General features: G+C 43.6%; 1 protein-coding gene across 1 annotated transcript in view; it reads left to right on the top strand.

Moving 5' to 3' along the window:
- Nucleotides 1–563: 563 nt before the first annotated feature.
- The window catches only part of kank1a (KN motif and ankyrin repeat domains 1a), a 46,810-nt gene continuing 36,547 nt past the window's right edge, over nucleotides 564–10,826 (top strand). Inside the window, exon 1 of the mRNA XM_079161216.1 lies at nucleotides 564–746. The gene's annotated coding sequence lies outside the window, so the exon portion shown is untranslated. The remainder of the gene's footprint in view (nucleotides 747–10,826) is intronic.

Here is a 10,826-nt window from a genome sequence, read left to right as displayed (position 1 = left end):
TAACAAACATTCATATTAATGCGCCAAACGAAAACCGCCCCATTTAAGATACGTTAGACGTTACAGGAACTATATTGTTGCGTGGAAGATAAACGGGTGTATTACCTATAACTAAGATTCCCAAGTTAACAGATGTTACACTATGCCTGCATTTTAATTAACAATGACTGTTATCTTTGGTTATTAATGTGGTCAGTCTAACTCTGGACACCTTTCTAAAGGTTAAAGTGTCGAATTACATCAACCAGCGGCAGTTAAAATAGTTCTTAAATTAGTTAATTAAAAAGCAATGGCAGCTCGTTTTAAGCTAGCATAGAAGTAAAAACTGCTTCAACTTTTCCCCCATGAAGGCTACAGAGTAAATAGTCCGGTTATTTAGCCCGGTGTAGCTAGGACAGTTAAAAAAGTAGGCCCAACCTAGCGAGCAGGTAAACTGACGTTACACCTGAGCGTCATAGCACACTGAGCGGACTGAGCTTCTCCTGGGAAGCTACTGCGCATGACCGCGGAATCAGTTAATCGCTGCTGCTGCTACGGCGGACAAGTACAAAGAGGCTGCTGGTGGTGGTGGTGGTGCAGACGGGACGTGTGCCACGGGGCTAAAGTATAACCTTAAAGTTAGGTTTCTACTTCAACCGGACGATTTACCCTCCAACAAGTAAACCTCCGAGCACAACCAGTTAACAGCGAGGAGGAGTTGCATTCAAGTCCCAAAAAAAACAGCTCGAGGAGACGCTTGGCGTCGGGTGAGTTAACGCGTTGCAGTCGCACAGAGCTTCTGATATATTTACTTCATATAGTATTTAAGCGTTTGATGGTGTTTTTGTGCGTATAAAAGCATGCATACGGTGTATATATATATATATATATATATATATATATATATATATACACATATATATATATATGTGTATATATATATATATATATATATATATATATATATATATATATATATATATATATATATATATATATATATATATATGTGTATATATAACTCTGCATGTTGCATGGTTGTGGGTCAGGTGGTCCTGCAGCGACCAGACCAGACAATCCCATGAAGCGCTGCTGGTTAAGCAGGATTATGTTTAAAGTCATACGGTGTTTGTTGCACACGCTCGTTGAGGTAATCTGGTGGGGGGATTTTAATTATTATTATTTTTTTACCGCACAAACAAACGGAACTTGTTTCCGCCAGAAAGGTGTCATGGAAGTATATCTCACAAAGCTGCATGTATGGGAGTTGAACTTTGAGCTCCATGTGGTGCGTAAAAGTCTTGTTTATTCATTAGAGATTTAACTTTTAAAACAGTTTTTCAGACACTGACCCACCTCTCCTTGGGTTTCAGTAATCCCTTCCCATTATATGACCCGTACTGACTCATGCATGCCATGCATTTAACAGCTTAAATCAGGTTCCACCACAGATTTACAGGCCCCCAAACACCCTCACCCCAAGCTCCTAAAAAGCACATTATTCATATAACTCTACTCTCTTCCATTGTGTCTTTTATTGAAGTCTATTGAAAGGGACTTTGACATGCTTCATACAGTGCTGTTGGTCATATGCAGCCTCCAAACCACACCTCAGAGTTCATTCTTCTGGTTTGAGTGCCACTATACCTATTTTCTTCCTGCCAGAGGTTGACGCAGGCAGATGAAAGCTCTGCTGAAGCGTTTTGGGAGAAGAATGGTGGGGATATAGACCAGGGTGGTGGTCCCTATTGTGCTGGGGGGGGGGGGGTCAAATAAAGGGCTCTTCATCTTCTGCAGGGCGCACAGGTTTTTTCTTTTATAGATGAAGCACTGAATTGATACGTCAAAGCGAAGAATATGAGCTCTGTGACATCTGTTTAATGAAATTCTTCGGCTTCCAGTGCGGCACTTTTTGGCACATCCCCGAGTCCACTTTTCTACACTTGGGTATAACAAGAATACAGATTACAAACCGTGCTTTCATGGAAGGAGACCTGACAAAGCATTCCTTCAGACATTAAAGTACCAACCAGCTGTGGGCTTCAATGAACCTGGTGATCCTTTGTGCTGTCGATTTGGGGAAAATATCATATTTTCTATAAACTACTTTCATGATTTTTCCAGGTGTTTAACTCTATTATAATTCAATGTTCTTTTAAACAGTTGTTTTTTCTTGTATAACATTGATCTGCAGTCTGAATCCAACGCTGGTTACCAACACATATAGCGCATTCTCCTAAACTTAATCTGTTAATTTCCAGATCTATAAAAGTCATCAGACGCACCAATTCAGTCACTAGAGTTTTAAACTTCATGTAGGAAAGTCTAAACGGCACCTAATACTTCACACAAACATGTAGGGCTCCAAGACGACCATAACATTAACGCCCATTTATCCCAGTTTCAGCTAGATCTGCATGAGGATGGTCTTCATTGTACATTAGCTAAGTGCACTTAATGAACGAGCCGTTAATGCATATTGGCCTTGTTCTGTGCTGAACTTAAATCTAGGCTGTAAATGTCATAACAGTAGAACACTGCAGTGGAGCCCAAACGTGTGTTTTGGACACTGCAGCCAGCAGCTCGGGCTTATTTTGTGCTGCCTTCAAGGTCAATCTGTTCAGACTCGTAACGTGAAAACAACACATGGAAAATGTTTTGTTTTTAACCACATCTGCAGATAACATCATTTCAATAATCCCTTTTCTGAAATAGGCTTTTTCTGGCTTCATCCATCTGTTTTTTAAATCTAAACGTAGGTATTAATTACGTTAATGGTATGACTAAGATGCTTCTCACTTCCCCTTAAGGAGAGTATTTTATTCCAATACCTTCGACTTAATGCTCTGTTCAGGTTACCTGATGAATGCATAGACGTTAGTGTGTGTGTGTGTGTGTGTGTGTGTGTGTGGGCCTCTTGCTTGTTTCACTGACGTTAGACTGAGCTGGTTGGCCAGCCTGTAAACCAGCTTAGTGTTAAATCTGTACATTGTGCGTGTCCTCCATCAGCAGCCGGAGCATTCCTCAGCCTCTCAGCGGTCTCCCACTGACGCGTTAGCGGGTCGGGGGGGGGAAGCACAGCCTGGCGTCGGGTGGTACATCGGGCTTAGAGGCGCTCCGGGTCTCAGCAGGGTCGGTCCGTCGGCCCTTTTTGTGGACATATGGCAGAGGTCTCTCAATTAACACCTCAGTGAGACGACCCTTCTGTCCACATGATCAAAGCTGGGCCTCCCTCCCCCCCATCCTCCCCCCCTCCCCTCCCCCTAACCTCCACCTCCCTGTGATTATGACTCCCATCCCTCCTGTGTTTGTTTTAGAGGAACTGACTTCCACCCCACTGCTCCGTCTGAGCGGCTCGCACATCAAATCTGGCTCTGCTGTTCCTGCAGCTGTACAGTGTTTGTGTGGAGCACCAGCCTCGGTGTTTTCTCTGTAATTTGACGTCGAGGGGGAGCCGAGTTGTAATTTTAAGTCTCGGTCAAAACATCTGTGCATGCTTCTGTCCCATTTGTTCCCCTCTTGGATGTTTTGCAGCTTAGAATAGTGTTTCATTTTGAAGAACACGTTCTTTTTACTCCTTACTGGTGTGGGTGTTTGAGTGTGGAGGTGAAGGGAGTTGTTACAGCTGCTCAGAGCTGTAAGTGTGGGATGAAGACCTACATGAGCCCCGGGGACGGCCCTGTTATTACGAGATCAAACCTACTTTGTAGATCCACTGAAACGAAACAGTTAGAGCTCCCGTGCAAAAGCCAAACCTCGCTGAGAACTGAAGAGGAAAAAGGTGCATATTTGATGAAAGCTACATGGGTTTAGTGAGATGTGTGAGATTAGATTATAAATCACGTTAAGTAGCCTGTAGGCATCAACCTGTGAGATCTAAAACAACAAGGCCAGCGCAGCACATTTCACACGGAGGACTAATAAAAACACACAAAAAGAAAAGAAAAGTCAGGCCTCGGGGGGGAATCCTCCTAAAAGATGTCCTGGGGCAGCTGCCAGGCCACAACCTCGCATTGTTTGCACATTTGCTAGGAAGTCCTTATTAGTGCGATCAAAGCTCTGGCAGAGCTTGTTGGAGTTCAGAGGATTAACAGAGTCAGAGATGGATTTGGAGACGTTTGTGTTATCGGCCGGGTTTCGCCTTGTTCCTGCCCTCACTGATCACGTATTAACATTCATGTTTGTTGTTTATGTTTACGTTCATAATGATTTTTTTTGGGGGAGTGGCTCTAGTTCTTCGGAGGCAGACCATTAAATTAACAAAATAAAATGACAAACATCGCAGAGGTGGATATTGTTACCATTGGACAGAATCAGGCTAGCGGTTTCCCCTCGTTTCCATTCTTTATGCTAAGCTAAGTTAGCTGGCTGGTGGCCGTAGCATCATATTTGGCGTACAGTGGTATGAATCCTCTCCTCTAACACCTGAGCAAGAAACCAAATAAGTGTATTCCCCAAAATGTTGAACATATCCCTTTTTTAATGAAACCCTTTTATTTTGGTAACGATATGTCAGTTTCTGGTGCCACCTTCAGGTTAAACTGATTTAAAAACAGTGAAGTTATTTCATCGTGTAGACTTTAGAATATGATCCTTAAAGATACTCGTAGGTGAAATACTATACGACTCTTAAGAAGTGTTCCTTCAAACTACCGTTTCCCTTTGGCTTGTGAAATGCTGCATCAAATATCAGAATATTCTGGAGTGATATGTTCCCTCTGTGTGACCTGGATATGTTTCCAGCTAACCGTCTGGAGGATTGTTAGATGATTGACTCCTGCAGGCTTCAACTTGTGTGTGTGTGTGTGTGTGAGAGATTTCTGTCGGGAGGCAAATTGTTGCGGTGAAGGTATTTGTGTGTAGCTGGGATTAACCCCGGCTAAACCTTGAAGTGTGTTTCACAAAGACGTTTTGTTTCCTGGTATGTTAATCCCTTTTCTTTCATTCGGGCCTCCTCTCGGTCAGCATGTGCTCTCTGGATCGGAGGCGATCCGGAGGGATAGTTGACATTTGCAAATTAATTGAGTTTAAATGAGGATTTAATTTTTTTTCCTGGTCTCTCAGCTGAGTTTCTGTTTGTTTCTCCAACTTCTGCAAACCTGCTGCCTTTATTAACACCTATGAGGTGTTTGAGTAGTAGATATGTTGACTCACCGTTCATAAACACTGGCTGGTAAACGCTCACTCACTCTCTCTGGCTTGTGGTTTATCCAACATGTGAACACAAAATACTTTTCATATCTTCATCTGGATGCAACTGAACATTTAGTGAGTCGTGCAGATCTTTCATGAAGGAGGGTCGATGTGAACCGTGCTTGTACTTTTACTCCTTCATGATCTCGGGTTGATCCTGCAAATTGAATTAATTACACACCGCGTGAAGAGAACGAGGCTCGCTGTGAATGATTGTTTTGATATCCGACCACAAAGGGAGGAGGAGTGGCAGAAGAGAAAGAGCCTCAAACCGCTCGCTTATCTTTGACCGCTCGGAGGAAAACACGGAGGATTCTCACTGTTCTTCAGTAGCTAAAGTCTCTAGAAGTCTCTGTTGATGGTGATCTGTTGGCTAATATGTAGTGTAGAGAGGTGCATGGAGACAAGTATAAACTCATGCAACACTTCTGCTTTCAAGATTACTTTTATTTGCAATACTACAACTTTGTTTTGGAAACGCACTTTTTACATTTAGTGACGTAACGTTCAGGTGCTGAGCCCTTTTTAGAATATTTTACTATTTGTACAAAACGCGTTATAGATAAAAGCACAAACACAATGAATTACTTTAAGGTAGAATCAAGAAAAATTAGGTCAAAATATACATAAAATATACCATGTTTTATATTGTCATTGATATCTGCTGTTCTTTCTTTTTGTCATTGAGATGATTAAGAACTTAAAGAGGATCAGTATGTGTTGCCATGAGGCGTTTGCTCCGTTTGTGGTTTTACTGATCGACTTGTGCTCGATTTAGACCCAATTAACAGCTACACAACACACAAGAACACACACATTGTTGTCCAGAAACATTGTTTTCTAACATAAAAGCCATTCCATTGCACGTGGGTGACTATATTCAGTCATTACAACAAATGCCGTGTAGATAATTCCTCTCACTGTTATAGGGATTGAACATGCAGCCAGAGTTATTATAAACTGCTTTGGCCAGATTGAAGAAATATGTCACTGAATGGCATTTTTTCCATCAGTGTTTAATGGTGTTTGATGTGTTTGAGTGAATTCCTGCGGTGCAGAAATTGTGCATTTTGTACCGAGGTGAGGATCAGGGACCAGCTGCGTCAGGTGATGGAGTTGCTGCCTTGCTGAAGGGTTTAGAGTATCATCTGTCACACTGGGATCAAACCAGCGGTCTTGTCGTCGCTGCTCCGTTTATCCTAACGAGACCGCTCTACAGAGTGACCTCAGAGGCTCTGAAGTGCTGCAGACGTGATAGAAATCAGGAATTTTGTATTTACCAAACAGCCTGTGGTTGTCTTGTGTCACTTGAGGAGAAGCAGCTCGTCTGTATCCCTCCTGAACGACTCGTTGAACGAAAGGAGAGTGAACGAGGGAGGCGTGAAAGTTCCCGCCTTGTTTCTCGTACGTTAAGCAGGACGAGGCAGGTGCGAAGTGAATCCAGGGCTCAACTGATACTGTGATAATCCCTCAGCTATGCAGGCGTGCTCAGACCGCGTCTGTCGAGTTGAAGCATTCCACGAGAAGGAAGTCTGATTTTTTGAATTTAGGCAGAACTCGACACTTATCGAGAGCGCTAACCGGCCTGCTGGCCTTGTTTACCAGCCGGTCTAAACACAGCAAGAGAGTCCCAAACGTATCCGTCCGTTACCTGAGCGAGGCGACGGCGTTACTGGGTTTTTCATTTGGCAGCTGATGTTGCTGCAATCTGGAACCGCGCTGCTAGATGCCACCAAATCTATGAATTCAACTTCTCATTTCCAAGCTGGAGGTTTTTGATATTTCTTCTTTTGAAAAGTTGCGCAGACCTGTCTGTCTTTTGAGCCTTTTGACTAAAAGTTTGACAGACTTTGCACGGTTCTGAGCCTTTTTATAGGAGGATCTGTGGGTCTTTAATTAAGATAGTAGACACTGTCGCTCCACGTAAAGCCTGTCTTTAGAGTATCACACCTTCTTTGGGATTAAAAGGTGACTTTGAAAAGTTTTGTAATTAACTTCTTCACAGAGAAGTTACGGATCGTTTGTATTCTCATCAGTTACGGTGGATACCTGTAATTTATTATATTGTGATACGATCACGTTTTCTGATGTGCTTTGTTTGAATACCTTCGTCCCTGTGCATGTCAACTCTTAACTGATTTATTCTGTAAACGAAACACAAGACTCTGCAGGTAATTATTGCCTCTTCATTATGTCGGTTTAGGTCTCAAACCTTCGACCTCGCTGCAACAACCAGCCCTCAGGAAGTCACTGTCCACCCAGAAATACTACAACACGACTCCTGACTGGTTATGCACGGGGCAAACACACAACATTCGTCTCACTTAGTTAGCTTATCGCTAATCTTGACAAACGCATTCTGATATCGATGTTGTTATATCACACTGGGAAAGAAAGCGGGGGAAGTGTTTTTGCCCAAAAATGTTGAGCTATTCCTTTTTAAAGAATCTTTCTGTTGATTCTATTAGAGCTGAAACAAGCGGGCGATTTTTAATTAACCAACGATTAATCGTGAAAACGGTTCACTGTAAATGCAACTACACTTGAGCCGTGAGGGCGGCGTGTTTCATTCTTAACAGATAGATGTTGTGTGGAGGATCACTTTAATGAGAGGTACTTTAACAAGAAACTCTTTTTAACCCAAGGGCCATTGGAAACGCCCCCCCCCCCCCACACACACACACACACACACACACACACACACACACACACACACACACACACCCCAATTCTTCCACACTTCCTTTATCCTCTGCACACCACAGACAGAGCAGCCAGGGATGCCTCTGTTTACGGCTGAGAGAAGCCCAGAGAGCCACCAGGCTGCTCATGTTACAGCCTCCCTCTCTGGCTGCTATTGTCAGGTTACAATGCGTGTGTGTGTGCGCGTGTGTGTGTGTGTGTGTGTGTGTGTGTGTGTTTGGTGTCCGAGCGGCCGCGTCGTGATTGGCTCGTCCTCCGACCATGTGAGACGGCGTCGGGTGACGTCTCCGTGTTAATCCCTCATTGCGCTCTCTGGTCGTTCTGGGGAAGCTGTCCGTGTTGAAATGCACCCGATAACTTTGAGACGTTTTAAAGACGCGAGGAAGGTGAGAAGGTGAGTGCCAGTTAAGACTTCTACGGCCACAGTTGCTGATACAACTGTTGCATTGTTTTCTGTAGATGTCTTTATTGTGAGAGCTGCACATTTACCAGCGTCGGCGGGTCAAATTAATATCTTTTCTTTTATAATTTGCGTAATCTGTGACGCTAATAAACGCAGCATTGTACTCTTCTCTCCATGCAGAAGATAAACCTCCAGGGATCACAGGAAACAGGCATTTACTGCTAAGATTATGAACATGCATGTCTTTTTCTGCAGACTTTTCCTCACTATACTAGTTTGTTAAATGGAACGACTCCAAACTTGTGTTTGAGAGAACTGGTTCGAGGGTCTGGTCGGGGTTTTGGGGTTTTGGGGGTTGAGAGGTGTTTGTTGTGTCTACAGCTGCTGCTCTACACATTCCCAGTAAACATCCAACCGTTCTTACCTCCAGGCTGGTTGAGGCTCCCAATTTATACAAATTCATATGTTGTGGCTGAGAATTATAAACTACAAGATGCCTCCTTTTCATGCTCGTTATTATTCATAAAGTCTGGTTGAACTGCAACTTAGACAACAATCCAGTGACCGGTTCATCACACGAGAAGTAAACCGACTAGAAGTTGGAAGAAGATCGATTCAGCATTGTATCCTGATATTTACGTGGCTATTAATACTGCAAAGACAAATTAAACTCTTTGGTTTTTCAGTCCACTAGATGGTGCTGAGTTTTATCTTTTATTTTAAAGTCAGCGGGATCGGCAGGAAGTTGGTCCAAACAAGATGTCTGCTTGACTGACGAACACATTTTTGCTGAGATGAAAATAATTGAAGTTAGATGAACCGATAATGAGAGTGTTGTCTGGCCTCTGGTGATTCCTCATCCCTAATATTGACGAACCCAGATAAAGACCGATGTGTCGCCTTTTAATACTCTGTTGAAAAGTTGCATTTTAACACACGGCTGATCACGATCACGTCCACATGTTCCGCTTTGAGCTAAATGCTAACGTCGGCGTGCTGAAAGGCTCACAGTGACGATGCTAACGGTGCGTACCGGGTTGTGCTGGTGGCCATGTTGTATCAGATTAACTGCAATTGCAAGCGGACGACTGGGGAAGACGTGCTACGTCCTTGTGGAAGGACAACACAGGTGGTCCTAATTTCTTTCTTTTCATTGGGAGGAAGGTAACATCCGTTCACCGTGAAATGCATCACGATGCACCCTTTAAGCTGTTTTAACAAGTCTTTATATTGTGACATGAAGGCGTGAGACAGACTTTTAAATATCTTTCCACTGGTCACGTGACCGGTCCTCCAGTCAGGTGAAGACGACACTCTTTTAAGAGTTAAAGGTTTTTCATAAAAACCCGTCTGTGGCCACATGCCTTGTGGAAAGAAGAAGGAGGAGGAGGAGGTCGGGCGTTTTCTCAGTAAACTGTTAAACTGCGGCAGTAAATTACTTCCTGTTGCGGTCGGCGGCGCTTTGTTGACAGTGGAGATTGGCTCCCCGGTGACGCCATTGATCTTATCTGCTGCGGTTAAAGCTTCTGTGCACATGAAGGCAGCGCACCACATGGGGAGCGTTTTTTAATATACAGGAGGCCACATTTCAGCATCCCACGTTAATTACAGTGAGAAAACACTTGTGTGTGTTCTGTAATCAGTGCACAGATGGATTGAGTGAATGTGTAACGATTTATACTTTTTATGTGATCACTTTAACGTCTTGCTGCTGCTGTCGGTGGCGTGGAGGACGTCCACGGTGCTGTGACGTTTTTAATCCTCCTCCTGCGTGCGGCGGTGAAGTCGTCTTGACAATGGGGCCCCGCTCGCTCGCTCGGGTTTCAGTTTTCCATGGCGACGCCGTCCACAGGTTTACCGGCCGATCCTCGTGTTCCTCGTCTGAGTGTAGAGCCCGAGGTCGCCTCCTCTGCCGGGCGTCTGATCGAAGGACGAGAAGTTATTCTGGATGCTCTTTTTTAATAGTTTTCCATTAATAGCGTTTTTTTCAATAGCGTGGGACTTTTTTAGCTCGATCACAACAAGTTATTAGTCCAGGGTTTTCTGTTTTCAGGTAAATACAGTTATTTAACAGGGAAATATATGTTTAACCCGGGATTGAACAGCATGTTTTCTTTAAACAATCTCCAAAAATGCAGTGTTTATCATAGCCTTAAGCTGTAGAAACCGTCATTATTGTCAGGATTTCCAACCGTCATTTGGCAGAAAAAGCAACCAAATGGAAGCTTAAAACTGATATTTCATTAATTGGTTTATTCTACATGTCTCATTTAAATATCCGCCCCCAATACAAACCGTTTGCTCTAACGGGATCCTGTGAAAACCAGCTGGGAAGCCATGATTGACTTCTGCTAAAGACTCTGTGATGAACAAAACATCCGTTAGCGTTGTCGGGAATGTTCTACCGTCACCAGAACGACGGGATGCCGTCGGTCTCCAGCGATTGATTCACTTTTTCGTGAGAAGTTTCCTTTTTACGAACTGGAAAGTGTTCACTGCTGTCTGCCGACGGTTAAACAATGCGACACTTAAAAAGCTGCAGTTATCC

Source organism: Pholis gunnellus (assembly GCF_910591455.1).
Source record: "Pholis gunnellus genome assembly, chromosome: 6".
Classification (NCBI taxonomy): domain Eukaryota; kingdom Metazoa; phylum Chordata; class Actinopteri; order Perciformes; family Pholidae; genus Pholis; species Pholis gunnellus.
This window is presented reverse-complemented; position numbering and strand designations above follow the sequence as displayed.